General features: G+C 40.6%; 1 protein-coding gene and 1 long non-coding RNA gene across 4 annotated transcripts in view; both read left to right on the forward strand.

Annotated features, from left to right (window-relative positions):
* LOC310901250 (uncharacterized protein) overlaps positions 1–17,228 on the forward strand; it is a 721,588-nt gene that overhangs the window by 189,277 nt on the left and 515,083 nt on the right. The window lies entirely within an intron of this gene.
* On the forward strand, positions 1,858–10,759 carry LOC310901282. Its single transcript, XR_014585701.1, has 3 exons — positions 1,858–2,828; positions 4,195–4,268; positions 4,738–10,759. It is a non-coding gene; the product is annotated as an uncharacterized lncRNA (long non-coding RNA).

Raw genomic sequence — 17,228 nt, forward strand, 5'->3', positions numbered from 1 at the left:
CCTGATACATACAGACCGTTGTTTTGGCTCAGAGAGAATATGTATAACATGTCTCTTATTTCTAAGTCCATCGTAAAGACACACCTTAGCACATGTGTGAGCTTGACTGGTCTGCAAAGTAAGGACCTGTTTAAGTGTACACATCAAGTAAAATCTCAATAAACCAGGAGCAAACTTTTTGATTGTCGTTTATGATACAGCCCTAAAGGTAGATTATCTTGTCTCTTTCTTACAAAGTAAAAAAATGCCACGCATAGCGAAATAATGGAGGTTTTCAAATTGTCTGGCTTCTTTAGCACCAGCACGCCGTGTGATCGTATCAACCCCGGGTACCGCACCGGGGAACAGGGGGCACAGGGTTCGTTAGGTGGCACATCAGCCTCCCGAAACCCCGACACCAGCTCAGCCCTTCCCTGTCCCTGGGCTGTGCCTGCAGGCCAGCCCTGCACAGCCCTGTGCACTGGTGCACCACAAAACCCTGCCTGGAGTTGAGGTGAGGACTTGAGGCGATTTAGGCTCGAGGCTTCTAGGAAGGAGATAATTGTTCTTTTATTATTATAATAGATCAAAATGAAATCAGCTTGCACTTCTGAAATGGATTTTATTATTTTTTTTTGAGTTGGAGAAGTGTACAGCATTTCTTTTACAGTGTTATCAAATGGCATGATAAAAGAGCAAAAAGCGCCTCATTTTCTAGGCTGTTTATTTTACACATCCTCTTTGAAATGATAAGTATTTCTATTCAAATCTGGGATCCCCTTTGGAGCAGCGGCCTCCAAAATGACCCAACAAGTATCTCGTGATCCTAAAAGAAATAACTTTTGCATGTGCAAAAGTGCGCAAATCATTTTGTGCCTATATTTACGCAAACAGTTAACTTACAACTCTGGATGCCAAACAAATATTAATGCATGCTAATGGCAGTTAAGCATCTGAAGTGCCATTTCGGTATGCAAATGCCCGAATAATAATGTTAAAAGAGTTACCAGCATTTATTTAGTACCTGTGGTATCTGGCACACAGCTGAAATAATTGCATATAAGCCTAAGTAATTCCCTGCATATTTTAATAGAAAATCCTTCTTTGTTCTGCTGCGTGGTTTTAAGAAAAACTTACAGAAGTTGATGTTATCAGAAATAGATTATTCTACGACCCTGTGTTGCTGTTCTTTCTTTCATAGACTTTAGCATTTTTCAATGAAACAGGAGCTAAACCACCGGGCTCGGTGCAGAGCTAAGTTTGCAGAGCAGATCTGGAGAGCGAAGCCTGTCCTGGGGCACCAAGCCCTGAGCACCCACCTCGAGCACTTGGCCCATCTCTGGTGACTGCTGCTCCTGAGTGCTGTAAAATTTGGAATCCAGGCACGTGAAGCAGCTAAGAAAACACAACCAAACCTCTGCCTTCGTGGAGATACCTTCTAAGGGTATTTTTTTTGTCTCTGTTCATGCATTTGAAGAGTAGGGCAGCCCCCTCCTCTCCTGCAGTGCCCACTTGCCATTCCCAGAGTGGAGGTTGACTTACCAAAAAAAAAAAAAAAAAAAAAAGAAATTTACACAGATTTTGTGCCCTAATTAGCACTGCTAATTGGGGCACACAAGTAAATTGCACTCTAGCCTGTGGAGCTTGTCAGCCAGTCAACCAGATCACTGAGTCACCAGGAGCACGGCTCCGACCCTGAGCTGCTGGTTAATCAGGTGCAAAATCAGAAGCCCCTGCAGGAAGGACATGGCCCTGCTACTGGCTATCACTGAGAGAACCTGCTCAGGGCTCTTCTTCTGCCTTTTTTTTCCTTTTATTTTTTTAAAGGCCGGAGTTTAAAATAAAAACCAGCTGGGAAGGAGACTGCTGGTAATTCAGCATCGTGTGCTGGGGAGGTTGGGGCTGGATGGGTGCGGGGAGCTCAACAAGTATCTCTTGATCCTAAAAGAGCTAATTTTTGTGTGTGCTCTGTACACCGGGAGGTCAGAGTTTCTGGAGGGCTATGGGCATGGTGACACTCCTGCTCACCACCTAAAAATGCCCGGTTTGCAATGTGGGAGAGGAAAATCAAATTTTACAGACATGGAGCAATGCTAAACATCCTTTCGGAGCTATATATTCCCATAGAGTGACCTTGCCTAGCCATATGTACATGCAGCAGCTGTGGATGCAGACCACCTGGTCCATACAGAGATGAGTACATGCTTACCTCCAGGTGGGTGAGGTTAGGTGTGGTTTGGATGTGATGGGGGGGAAAAATGTCATTCATCAGTGTTCTTATTCCCCCTTCGTCAGAAAATAATAAATCCCTGAAGACACGTTCTAGTTGCACATCGCTTTGGTGCTTCAAGGACGAAACACCGCAGTCGTTTTTAAAGGGAGAATATTATCATTGCACATCTTACATCCTCTGCTTTGACAGCAGGGGGATTTAATGCTCCCTCTCTTTCTGCAGACACCTTGAAGGAATACCTTTGTCAGGAGGAAACCCCAAATGCTCCCCAGACCAGAGAGAGGCTCTGTAGGCGCATCGTGCCCTGCTGGCGTGGTGGCACTGAGGGATCTGGGGGTGGGCTGCAGAAAGATGCGATGAGGACGGGTGGGAGCAGGCACAAACCTGGGCCACCTGCAGCTGGGTTTGAAAAGCCCCTGTTGGGGGGTAACAGCTCCTGCGCTGCTTAAATAGCTGGTAAGGTGGCCATGGGCTTCTGAAAACCCTACCAGAACTTCAGGGGAGGAATGATTTATCTTGCAGGCTCTTCTATCTGTGAGAATCGCTGGTTAATCACTAGCGCGGTTTAAAATCTGTGATAGTATTCTGATCCCAGAGCTCTTTATATGTGATAAAGGTAACTGTGAGCTCAAGGATATCCTATATGCCATCTCACTATTATTATTATTAATTATTATTATTATTATTATTATTATTTATAAAAACTTAAGCCCTTTTCTCCTTGGAGTCTGTTTTCTCCCTTTGTAATGAAGTGGTGGTGTTGGATGATGGCCTCCAATATGCAGCTATAGCCATAATATGTTATCTAACGATGTATTTTCCATAAGGCAGATAAATTCCATATATATAATGGGTTAAATATTTATTTTTCTTAAATATTTTTAAACTGTGGCTTGCTGTAAGGAATAAGATCCACTAGATGGTGGTAAAGACCATTGCCTATATCTTCCTGTATCAAAAAAAAAAAAAGAGAGGAAAAGTTAAGACTACAATACTGCATTAAAAAATTCAACTAAATAAACATATGTACCTCTGTATTTTATATTTTTAAACTAATCACAAACATGAGAAAGCAGTGGTGCTTTTGGGCAGCGTTATTATACTATAAGGAGCTCTCTGAATTAAATTGTTCTGTTAGGATAAATATTGGGTAAAATGATTATGAATCATTGTGGCAAGTTTTAATACAGATCAGAAACTAAATTAATCCTGTTCTTACTCATGGATCGTGGATCTCTTTTTCTTCAGAAACAAATGAATAGTAAACAACATTTTGGCAATTTTTAGGTTAATCATGTAGAACTGATTACTCAAGAAGAATGCTATTAACATTTAGTCAATTTATACCCTACTATGTGACAAATGAAAATTAATGTTGCTGTTTTTAAGATATCAAATGGGTCATGATTTTAAGAAAAATTATTACCCGTAAAGATAACTGATAATGATGGCTAAAGGCTAGGAGCACCGAGCAACTTAGCAACATTCATAATTCCCTAAACAAATACTGTGGAAAAGCAAATACAGCTTAGTCTGTCTGCTGGTTGAACAGGCTGCACTTTAGGTATTGTTTGTTGGGTCTTTTTGTTGTTGTTTGAAGAAAAGCATTCCATGTTAATTTTTTGTTAGTCATTTCTCATGCAAAAGGGCATGATTGATGATGGCCAAACACTGATGATGTTCAAGCATTTAATAACAGGCAGATTTTTGGAGCTGAATATTGTGTGCTCTTGGTGAAGATGTTATCTTGCTGAATCAATTATTCTTGCTGGTAACGAGTTAATAGGGCTGTCTCTCTGATGCTCAGGTACTATATATTGATAAAAAATGTTTTAATACGATCAGCAGAGGTGACGCAGTAAGGATTGCTACAGGTATTTGCAACAAGTGAGGATGAGAAATGCACACAAAACGAGTAGGGAACTAAAGACCCTTTAGGGGAAAAAAAACCAAACAACAAAACCCCACATTCTTTATTCTAGAAACATGTATTTTATGCTGTGGGACTATCTTGAAATTCGACTGTATAAAGGAGTTTTGAACAGATGTTTAGCAGGTATGGATTTATCTCACGTCAGATCCTGTGGCACTATGGGAGGAGAACTGTTACCGCGTGCCTCAGCGCAGTACTGCTTGCATCTCTGTGTATGCATGTGGCGTGTGGCTGTACTTTCCCCGTAAAATAATTGTAAAAGGTCCTGACCTTTTGCAGAACCAGCAAAGCCCTGCCAGCCCGGTGCTTCCTCCGTTGCTCGGCCAGCTCGGGGAGTGATTAATGGGCGCTTTCAGACCCGCGTGCACGGGCTTTCTAATGGAGGCGGTGCATTAAGGGGAGCAGTCCCCTGGTTGTTTTAAATCACTTTCCCCATTTTTTAAAATTACGTTGCGTATTACAGATCTATCATCTATTATATACCTATGAGAGGAACAAAAAAATTTGATTTTCACTTTTTAAACTACAAACATCAAATGGATTTGGGGGGGGGGGGGGAGATGACGACTTTTGGTATTTATTGCTCTTGCAGGGTGGAAGACAAACACTCGACTCCCAAGTTTCCTATGTAACGAGATACCCGGGAGTTGTGCGTCTGTAGAGTGATGGCTTTGCTTCCTCGGTGCTCCATCCGCAGCAGTCCAAACCCAATCTGTGTGACATATAGGGCCCATTTCAGCCTTACAAGAGCACAGACATCACGAAGCGGGATATATCAGTAACCATACCAGGGCTGACCTTTGCAACCTAAGAAGTTGGTGATTTGTGGAGGCTGGTTAAATTTGGTAATCTACATTTCTCATTGCTTACAGCAGCATTTTCACTTTTTTTTTCTTTCTTTTTTTTTTTTTTTCTCCTGGGGAAGGTTGCGTGCTGACCAGTTCCAGTATCCAAGCTGAGCAGTTAGGAAAATTAACATTTTTAAAAGGTTGTGAAGGAGCAATCTTGTTTGAAAGCAGCAACGGTATCCTGGTCTCTTTGGAGGATTGCTCCTTGTGGATGCAGATGTGGCTGCATCTCAACATCCCCTCTCGCAGGGGGAGGCTGACTGCTTTGAGCTTCCCTACAAATTCCTCATGGGAAATTTTGTTGCCAACTAAAGTTTTTTTTTATTTTTATTTTTTAAATTATTTTTAGTCAAATGTCTGCGGGGCTCAAGCTGAAGTCTTGGAAGAGGATTTTTCTAGATTTGAGAAAAATGTCCAGTTGCTGGTGGGCTGCGTGAGTCTGAGCTGAGAGGTGGGTTCTCACCCGGCTCATGCCACGAGATCCTTCACTTGCAGGTGGGAGCAGGCTGGCAGATACCTTGGTGCAGAGGAGGCCATTAATGGGCATAGGATCATTATAGGGTCAGCAAAAAGTTATATTCATCTCCTAGGTACATAGGCTTCAGGAAAAGCATGCATAGCTGCAGTTTTGGAGTTGGGTTAGAGATGAGGGTCTCCAGCAGGTGGTTTTCCTAGATCTGAGGTGGCCAGTGTGAACTTGGTTTCTTTAGAAATTACTTTTGCTCTTGGATCTGTCTGCCTGAGCTGCGATCAGCAGCCGTGGGAGCTGGAGGCACCTGCGAAGGGGTGGGAGGTTCCCCCAAACCGTCCCGTCTGCACCGTGTTGGGTCCCTGGCGAGGAACCTAAACTTTGGCTTCTCTGGTTCCTTAGGAATGTTTGAAAATATGCTGCTTCTCCATAAAAATAGTGTCCTTTTGGAAAGTTTAGGCTTATCTGTTGTTTCTGTTTCATTTAGTGAAGTTGTGTTAATGGCAATGGGAAAAAAAAAAAAACAAAAACCAACAACTTGGTAAATGAGGAAATGGTTGGCCATAATGATTGTCAGGAAAATTCTGATATTGTTTCGTTTGCTGCTAAATGGCAACAGGGAACAAGCCATAACAGTAAAGGGATTTCAGAACAAAAGTAACATCAAGTTTCATTGTCAAGTTTTTTCTTTGGAGGATTCGGCTCTTCCGCGCTGCAGACACGTGGGTTCCCCCCCAAGACCAGGGAGGAACAGTTTAATGGCTTGCAGGAAAAGCGAGACTTATTACCTGCATTAAAGTAGCACAAAAGTCCAGGGAAACCTCCAGTTTGGGTATGGTACCCACAACTCTGAAAGATGTTTTCTGCAGCCTGATATTGGATTTCGGTCTGCAACATTGTTCAGAAATGAAAATCACTTCCCAGAAGCCAAAACTGTCGGAGTGATGGGAAAACAGATGAAAGACAGGAGAGCAAGTGTCTGAGTTTATTATTTACAAACAAGAGAGAAATAAGACGGAAGGGTCACAATTAAGAATTCTCAGAGGCAAAATAAACCCCGAAGACGAGGACAGGGGCTTTCATCACAAGCTGGAGCAGGAGGATGGAGTCAGGGGGCAGAAGAGGAGCGGCGGATCCCGGCGTGGCAGCCACCCGCGGGAGTCAGCGGGATGAGAGCAGAGCTGCGGCTGCAGCAGCAGCAAGGCAGAAGGTCATTTTTTCACCCAGCAAAGGGTACGACACCGCAAAAGTGTTAAAAAAAAAGTGAGCAGAAAATAGCTAGAAATATATGAAGATAAAGGTGAGATGACAGAGGGGAGAGAAAATGGCTGTGCACAGACTGTCAAGTGGTGCAAAGGCTGTCTGAGGTTGCTGGATAATAAAGAAATGCTAAAGAACTATTGTTGGTCCTGTAGGTGCTGTAGACAAAAAGTTCTCTGTGGATTTGTTTTTTATTTTTATTTTTTAGCATAAGCATTTAAAAGTGAAATACAAAGAGGCTGCATTAAAAATGAAATCACATTTAATGGGGCAAATGCTGTATTTTTATTTATTTTTAATGAAAACCATCAGATCAGAGTCAGCATTTGCAAAATTTGTTTTTATTAGTGTGGCTTTGGTAGTGTTGAAATGCTACATTTTTCTAGACGTATGATCAAGAAACAGTTTCTTGAAGTATCTCTGTGCAAGAAATTTTTCTTATATTGCATATGCATTTCAGAAGCATGGTAACTCCTAGAAAGCAATGTCTGTTCTTCTGATCCCTAAAACGCCACGAGAAATGAATTAAATTTTTCTTTTCCCCTTCCAACAGACTTTTCTGTTCCAGTTAACAGAAATCTACCAAAAATCATTCAAGTTAATCTACCAAATTCAAGTTAATCACAATTTGCGGAACATGTCTCACTTCTGAGTAGCTACTGAAAGTGTAAACAGGGCTCCTGAGTTCACAGACTGCCAAAAAGGGGTTTCTGGAAATGTACCCTGAGATTACTTTACTAAGGCAGTCTGTCTTTACAGACTCGCTGTGCTCTTAAACACGGTGGTAGGAGCATTGCTTGTATAACTTAACCAGCAAGTACAGATTTTAGTTAGCAGCGAACCAGTTAAAGGAAAAAACAAGTTGTTTTTTTTTTAACCAATTCTAGCTCCACTCAGGCCTAAACTATTATTATTTTTTTTCTTCAGAAATGGGCATTTTAATATGTCACTTTTCAGTTCCAGCTCAATAAACAACCATTTATTTACAATTTTAAAGCAATCTTCAGCCTAGTCAGGTAAGAATTATTTCAAAAGAATAAAAACATTTTCATTTCCCATCACTGCCAAAAATGAAAAGTACATGAGTTATGAGTCTTGCTGTGTTGTCTTAAGTTGATTACTATGGAATGATTAAAAAACTAGCTGTGCTGTCATAGCAGAAGAGTACATTATAAGTGTAATAACAGCTTAGGGATACAATCCATCAATGCCGTACTTGGGAGAAGAAAAAAAGTTGATCTATTTCTTTGGTCATCATTTTCAGCATATTAGATGACAAATAATTGTACATTCATCAATAACAATAGATTAAAGTTGAAATGATTTATTGCTATTACACTGCTGGTACGATAGAGCACTAGGTCACTCAAGCATTGATGGGGTCTGTATTTAATTTTCACGGGTCTCTTGGCAGAAATAATAGACAGAGAGGAAACCACCTGAAACAAGGTAGATCAAAGTTGGTGACAAGTGATTTGTAGGTTTGTTCTGCGGGAGAGGTGGGCTGGAGGTGGCAACGCTTCTGCTCGGCGCTCTGAACCGCTACATCGGGCGACTCCCCGCATCCTTGCTTGACCAAGCAGCCTCAGGAGAAAACGTCGAGTGCCATTCCTGAAGGTCAGGGCGGTTAATAAGGAGAAAATTACGGCAAAACTTTTTTTGATGTGAAAATTCTTTCGTGATGCATTTTTATTTACTCTTAAAACAACACAGGAGGGAAAACAGTACCATTTTTCAAAGGTGGGGGTAGGACTTCTGTCAGAAAGCACAGAGCACGGGACTTTGGCACGGGCTGATACCACCAGCTCTTGGACTCAAACTTAGTTTTTCTCTGAAGACTCTCTCCACCGAAACTTCGTGCACAAAGCACTGCTTTGCAGGTAGCACTGCTACCCCGTCTGCCTCCCCAGAGTCACCGGCTCCAGTGTGGGCAAGCACATTGGTTGCCTCTGTCCGAAGACCTGAGGGCTTCCAGCATCCGTAGCTTCATCCATCCCAATTGCCCCTCAACTGCGGTTTTTACAAGGAGATAGTGAGGTTTCAGACAAGGAAGCCTTGTAAATTTCTTGGATTTTGATACGATTGTCATGAAACTGAAGATATTTTAGAAGTCAGATGAAGTTTCAAACGATTTATGCTATTATACCGATTTTATGAGGAGGCATTGTGGTTAGGATTAGTGTTAAAGATGTTTAAGAACTTTCTCAGCGTTCATAGCACAAAAGCCACTGTTGAGCATAATGGGGAGAGAAGGGCCGCTAAAAGTTAAGATCTCTCTTTCTCATTGGCCAATAATGAAAAGCAACAGCTGTTTTGATAATATTTATAGTGACGTAATTCCAAAACAGTCATTAATAAACCATTGTAACCTCTCAATGAAATGAGAAAGAAGACAAAAAAGCTTTCTTGGTCCAATACTGAAATGTCATTGCTTGGCAGAACCCAAGTCCTCTGTGTGCATATGGTGTGCTACCTAAGGCTTTAGCACAGGTATAAAAATGCTGACCAAATTAAAGAGCATTATAATTTCCGTAATAAGAATGTCTCTAATTGGCTCTAGGATTTTTATTGATTGATTTTTGATCCCATTTATAGCTTTGTCTTAGTACTGTCAATATTTTTAGATATAACAGAGCTGAATTTAGCAATAGGTGGCTCAGAAATAATTCTAAACTACCGATACTACTAATAAACTAATGTACTGGGCTGGTTTCCCTAACTTTGGAAAATTCATTGACTGTCTAAATAATCTGTCTGGTGGTGTTTGCAATTTGTAAAGGAGCTTCAATACCTGCCAATGTACTAATGACCTGGGATAATAGGAGTAACTGCTTTATTTTAAAATAACGATTGAATCCATGTGCTTTTTCCAGCCAAAACTCTATGGGGAAGAGTGCCCACTCTGCCCCTCTGGGATGCATAGTCAGAATCTGCATATGCTAGTGCCCCTAAGTTTGAGTAAGTTATGTGGGGTCTTTAAGCTACAGAAATATCTGGATTCATGCTACTGCAAACATTCATACCTACCAGTAAGTTGCCAAAATTAAGTGACACGAACAGTGAAAGAGTTTTAATTTTCTGTCCAGTCAAATCTTAGTATATCACACTCAATTTTCCTTCCTCAGTAATCTCAATAATTTCCCACCTTGCTCATGATGAATGTCTTGCCAGTTCCTGCTCAGTCCTTCCACTTTACACAACCTAATTAAAGAAAACATTCCATGATTGCCTATTTTTCCTCATGCATGACAACCTATTATTTTTTCTACCACCTGATTAGGGCTTTATTATCCTTGGATTTAGATTGATTTGCTGGGCACTTTAATAAAACACTACTTGGTTTGATTTAAAGGGCTACAGGTTTCAGTCATTCATAGAATTACTCTTACAAGTAACTCGCACGTGAAGTGCTGGATAGTCACCGTGGAAAGGGATTTGAGGGTACCATGATATAAGTCTAAAGAAAAGGGAATCACAGGTGGTGTTCCAGTTGTGTATGTTTTTAATATTTCTATTGTAAGCAGGCAGGAGAGGACGTTTTGCAATATAATTTGTCAGGAGTGATAAATCTGTTTCATCATTTCTGTCAAGAATGGATCCCGTGTATTAAAACTACTATAAATATTTTCTCCAGATAAACCAAAACTTTCATATGATTAAATAATAATACATTTATGATGACAAATTACATTTACCATGTGTTATCTGAAATGCGAGACAAAATTAGGTAGTTAAAGTTCAAATGGATGGAGATCAGTTTTGATTTAAAATCAAAGGAATTTTATTAAGTAAATGAGATTTTCATCATTATTCTGTTATATCTAACATTCTCTCCTTTCAGAAATATTACTTATGAGCTAAGACAATTTAAAATAAGAATTGAGCTGATATTATAGCAAAATGTAGTTCAGTGAAAAAGTTCAGGAGCAGCTAAATATCTCGGCAGTGCCTGTCACCTTGTTGATGACTTCTTGCTTTGGCACGACGAGGAGTGCTCTGCAGCCTGCTCTGCCTGCCCTGCTGAAGAGATGCCCTGGGATTCCTGTTGGCACACCTTCCTTGGCCATTTCTGGCTCATTGTGCTTTCTTCCAGAGCACTTTCTGACAGTGGAAGGTGCAGCCTTGCTTCCCCGAGCTCCTGCTGGAGGTTTGCATATCGAGAAGCTGGGAGAAGGCAGCAGGGCTTTGCTGCATCCCGTCAGCAGGCTTAGTTCAATAAAACAGATGGTAGTAGATGAATATTGGCATACCAGCCTTTGTTTTCAAAAAATCTAGGTGTTACAGCTTTTCCTACTGTACAAATTGTTATTATTATTTTTTTTTTTCAGTGTCCTTGAATGGCATGAAACTTGCTTACCTAAAAATGTCTGCAAGATAGCCAGCACCGAATTTTTGCATTTAAGGGCTTGCTAATAGGAAAGGGGCAGTATGTGACATTCCTCTGTCAGCCTGATCAACTTGATGAAATATGTAAACTTAGGCGTGGTTTCGTATCTTCCCGTGTAGGAACTTTTACACTGTACACATAAAGTTTATATATTACGAAAGTAACTTTTAGCTGGTAAATTGGGTAAAAATACAGAAATACCTGTGTACATGCAGCATGCTGCAGCTCAGCGTGGGCTGCCAAGCTGCTCTGTACCCGGCTCAGGTGTGGTGTGCCAGCAGTGCTGACACCTCTAGATGGACCGCCAGGGCAACTGCTTGAAGTATGGAAAGTCTAGGATCCAGGGAAGCATTCAGAAACTTGTTCAAAGGGAATCACTTGAAGAAACCCAGGAAATCTGTTAATATAATTACTCACTTGCTTAACTTTAGTTGCTTTTCTAGCTGGAGAATGGAAAGAGCTTCCCTGAAGGGGAAAGCAAGCTGGTTTACTCATTTCCCTACTTTTTGGGCACTTTGAGAAGTCAAAAAAAGAAGGGGTGTGTGCTTGCAAGAACACAGGCTGCAGTGATGATTATAGTCAAACTGAACAAAAAGGTCGTATAAAAGCCAAGTGGTAGTGCTAAAGAGACTTAATAGCTATAAACTGGTAGCTATTAGGTTCTAATTACTCTTAAATAATTACTGAATAGAATAGTAAGTGTTATTAGCTTACTTTAATATTCAGCAAAAAAAAAATGCCTCCAATGATAATTTACTGTTTCTCCAGCTATAATCTATACACATGTAAAACTGAACTACTTCATAAACATCCTTAATAAATCCAATTTTTGTCAGGATTTTGTAGAGGAGACCTATGCAGTGTGGCAGCGTGTGCCCATACTGTGCTTGCATTTCCGTGAAACTACTGGTCCATTTCTTCTAAAAGCAAATATAAATACTGAAAAAGGGGGAAAAAAAAAAAAAAAGGAAACAAGCAAACAAACAAAACGACAAGTGGAGAACAGAAGTTAGATGTGCAAGTAAGGTTCAGATTTCCAAAATTTGGGAGCACCATTATCTCTCATGTGCTGTACCCGTTGTCTGCAGAGCTGTGATTTCACATGCAAGCATCTCTGTTGGTGACTCTGCCTTAGTGGCAGGCAATAATATATATTATCAGAAGGAGCAGATTACTTTGTCCTGGCTTAGTTGCTTAATTTATATTGCATCATCTTCTTTGGAGAGTTTGTGTAAGTCTCTGCCCCCCTGCAACTGACTTGAGACCTCATTTTTTTCCTAAAGGAAATGGGTCTGGGTTTTGTTGTACCAAGAATAAAAGCCTTATATAACTTCAGAGCATCATGTAATATCCTGAAAAATTTGGAAACCTTCAAAGTCCCCAGATTGAGTGAAGGAGGACTCTATTTGCAACAAATATATATTTTCCATCAAATGTCCAGTTGCAATATTCTTTTTCTTTATTTTTGCGTCAGAACCACTGAATAGCTGATCCTCGGGTGCCATAGCCATCAAATAAAGGAACACCAAATAATGGTAAATATTTGCTGCATCTCTTCTTATGGTTCTCACCTTTACAAGCTTTTTAATTATCTCTGTTTTGTTGATTAAATTCTTAAATTTCTACTTCTGTACACTTCAGTTCTGCTCATTTCTGGGCTTTAAATTTCTCTTCAAATATTGAGATTTCCACTGACATGACATTTCCAAACCTAGTGCCGTTCTCAGTCTACCATCTGCCTCTAGAAGCTGAATGTCTAATACATTGCTGAAATCTCTGTGCATATAGCTTGGTTATATTTCTCAGTCTTTACAGCAACAGCCTTTTCTCTGTATTTTCTGTTGTCCCTTTGAACTAAAAGCATTGGGTCTATTTTGATGTATCCTTTGTGCCAACGTGGCGTGGAAGCGATGAAGGAGGATGGAGCGCTGAAGCTTTATTGGATTAGCAGAATAGGCAGGGGCAATGCTGACATGATTTCTTTCTCCTCCTCAGCTGTCACCCAAGCCCTGGTCCTTCACCTCTTGTAGTGGAAGTATACGCCTTGGCTTATGGCCTTCCTGTTAGTACTGGGTTTACATTTTATTCCTTCACTGGGGATATCTTGCTCCGGATTAGAAGGTGCTTTTAGAAATCCTCATTGCCCTTTGAGCAGCGAACTTTGTGAGGTTGGCACCTCATTGCAGAGGGGAAAAGGGGCGCGCCAGGTCTTTGTCTGGCAAGCTCAGGTGCACGTACACGCTGCCTGCTCAGTTACCCACCGCCAGTCCCCAGATTTCACTTTTTATTCATATAGGAGGATGCCCACCCTGGGGCTGAGGAGGATGGAAAAGGGAAGAGAGAAAAAGGGGCACCGGAGCTTATTGCCAGCTCTTCTAAATGTAGCCCTGCATGCGTTCAGCATGCATTCATCTCGTTTTCTTTGATTTTGCCTGGGAGTGAGAATGGCTAACTTTTTGCTTTTCTATTTGTAATAACGAAGCGTTCCTGATGTGGACAATTAGCGACTTTTTGTTCTTTGGAAATTATCTAGGTGCGTCACTCAGCAGTCTGCACAGCTGCAGCGCCAGCCAGCTCCGTGCCAACGGCGCGCTGGCTAATTCGTGAAAAGAATCAGCTAGGCCTGTACTTAGCGTGGCTTTATTTAATTTCACATTTCTTTCTTCTTCTCCGTCTTATTTTTTTTCTTTCCCCTTGCAATTTCAACTTGCTCACAAAAGTGTGTGCCGAGCAAGAGACAGATAGGCAGAGTGAGAGGGCAATCATGGCTCGAGACGGTGAGATGGGGATCTGTAGCTCTGCCGGAGCCTGGGCTGCTCTTATTCCTTTTAACATCCTGACATTTATCAAAGGATTCGTTTTTTTACAAGTATTGTTTGTCATTGAAAGAACTCCAGAGAATCCTTTTTTTTTTTTTTTTTTTGAAAGGTTTGCACTGCAAACAGATTTTGGCCTCGAGCTATTTTCAAGGTGGGTAGAGAGAGAGACCAAAATCTACATTTAAACTTCTTCATACGATATTGTATATGCATAACCCAATTTTTCCTTCCTCCAGTGCTGGATAAATACACTGTTTCAGTGCTCTACAATTTTTAAACTTCATCGTTGGAGATAATCACCCAAATACATAACAACAACATCATACAAGCACGGGAAAATATGTCTGAAATTTCCTTTTTATTGTAACATAAGATAGCGCTTCCAAAATCCCAAACTGAATTGCTTTTCAGTAGATAAGCATCAAAAAATACATTTCCTGCTTTCGGTGAAGGTGCAATAAGGTGCTATATCAGTGTAATAGTTCAGAATGATATGCTCTACTAGTATTTTGATGAATTACATGATTATAGCTAAAATGAACACTTTCATCATGCCTGAATTAATAATGGTGGTATGATTTGGCAAGTACTCCCGCAGTGTTCTTTACCTCATCACTTCAGAAGACAGAGTTTTCGAGCCCATCCTTTGTCTCGGTAAAACACAGGAATCCTTTACAGTTTAAAAACACAAGAAGCAAGAGAAATGTGACAGCTTTAAAAGGGAAAAAGAAACTAATGCATGCATACCTTCTCAAGCTCATCATGACTTAATTGGTTTATTTTTCACTGCCTTATTCCGACGTCTAAGGCACCTAATGCTGTGTCAAAAAGAAAAAGATCAGTATTTTTTGTGTGTGTGAGAATAGATTTACTGTATTTTATTTCAAATAATGTGTTTCCAAATGACTCTAAAGACCTTATAAGGACATCATTTTCTGTTAGACCATCGGTTTTGCTTCAGAACTTGGGCAATCAGTACGCTCACTTCTGTGTCTCCCACGTTAGTTAGCATATGAAAGAACCCACACCACGATTTTACTTATTTTGAGGGAAACTGCGTATTGATGTGCCCATTTTGGGCTCTTCTGGGTGGTCCAATACTGGGCATATAATATTTCCCACAGGGAGGCTTCAAAAATGTTGCAAGTCTGTACATTGGTGCCACACAGAGAAAAGCTCGCACTGCTGATACCATTATAATATTATTTAGTTGATAATAAATGAAGGCTCTGAGTTTTTACAGCTGTCATATAATACCTTTAATGGGAATTAATTTTAATTGAAATAATAATAATAATCAATCTGCTGTAGATAGGAAATGTAAAGTTTTGTGGGCTATTGTGAAAAATGGTGATGTACAATGTATCAAAAACATCTGGAGCAGATGTTTCTGTAATTATGACACACTCGATGATTATGCTGTGTTCAACGGCCTTCGTTGGTACCCCTCGAAGCTGGGTAATATTACGAGCTTGTGCTGGTGCACTGAACTGGAAGAGAGGAGATTCTTTTTGGGGCAAGACCTGTCCTCTCTGTTTTCCTAAGTACTTTCTGTCCATTGAATTTCTCCTCTTGGTTAATTATTATCTTCCATGTTTGTATCAAATAGTTACTTTATGCCATGAAATATCTCAAGTCTGCTGATGCAGAAAGTCAAGCAAACATTAACAAGCACACTATTTGATGAACCCATGTTCAGAAAGGAAAAGTAGTATTTGGTGCAAATGAGATTATAAGGAACATCGTGCAGGGTTTAGTATGGTTGTATATGCTGTGATCTCTGAAGGAGTACATGACTTTGTACCTTTGTATTTAAAGAATCTTGTTCTTGAAGGTAAAAATGTATGGAAGACTTAAGAGATCTGAGTCAGTCACCTCAAATGAAAGCAGAGGAAGTTTAGCTCAAGAGTGCTTTACATATCTTTCATCTTGTGCTGTTAGAAATCTCAGCATAACCCCTCTGTTGGCCCATGGTTGGCAGTGACAAGAGCCAGGCTTCTAGTCCCTGCTCAATATCAGTCCAAATGTCAAGCAGAAACTTGGCAGAAGAAAATTAAGCCATGTGGATGCTTAGTGAAATGCAGTACCTCACTCACAATTCGGATTTATGAAAAAAGTGCTATTTTGAAACATTAACCGAGTGGCTAAAGAAGGTGATACCCAACGACCAAGTCCCTCTTTCCCTCTTTCCCTCGTTTCCATAAGAATCATTTGAAACCTCTTCCATTTCTTGGTGGGACCGAAGTAAAGCCAGGTGTCTTGCTCTCTGCAGTAGCCACCCTTTGGAAGCACGTGCTTGTCAAAGCCTGGACTTTTTCCCCTTAGCCTAGGGTGGGCAGGAAAACATCCTTCAAACTGCAGATGCTGTGTGCTACAAGGTGCTCCCAGTGGCTCCAGGTCTGCTGGCCACTCCAGCCCCACACTTGTCTTGAACTAAGCACTTTGGCTCTGCAGCAATTGCTGTTCCTTTGTGGGTGTAACCACACAGAGCCACATCTGGTCCTACTGCTGAAACACCGTCCTGAGCCTCTTAAAGATGGCACCTGTCCTAATACAAACTATGGCATTAGAAAAAGACTGTTCTGAGCATATCTCTATGTAGTTGGTTGTTGGTCCATTATATGGTTTTATATGGTTTCCTCAATGCTTTCCTCTTCTATGTTTTATCTTTTTTTTTTTATTTTTTTTCTTTTTTTCTTTTCAGTCTTTATAGAACAGACCCAACTGTGAGAGAGAGCACAATGCCAGCTGGGGGACATTTGAGACTTGTTTGCTCACCTTCCCAATTTCACTGCTCTCTCCAGCAGGTTCCTTCTCCATTTGCCTCCCAGCCATCAGTGGCTGTATGAGACACCGCTCTTCTCTGGGGGTTTGCGGTCAATGGACGCTACATGACTTACTTTATTATTATTATTATGTTTTGAGGCAGGATATATTAATTCGTGGCACTCTAATAGTGTAAAATCTGTTAATAACTTGCATATAGAGGCACGGACCCACTATAGCTGCTGTTATAATGAAAGAAATTGTAATTCTGAATTGATTTCTCCTATGGAAATACCAACAATATAAATTACAATGTCACTAGAATAAAAGAGGGGGGAAAAACCCTTTTTACAAGCCTCAGGATGATCATTTATAAATAAACTAAAACTAAGAAGCCTTAACAAAAAATCCCTATGGAATCTGACATTAATAGCCTTTGCTTTTAATCTGATACAATAAATCTTGCAGCTCTGTATCCACAACAGAAATAACAGAAAGCAGGCCAAGCTGGAGTAGGTACGGGGGAGTCGGAGA

The sequence above is a fragment of the Anser anser genome (assembly GCF_964211835.1).
Source record: "Anser anser genome assembly, chromosome: 6".
Lineage (NCBI taxonomy): Eukaryota > Metazoa > Chordata > Aves > Anseriformes > Anatidae > Anser > Anser anser.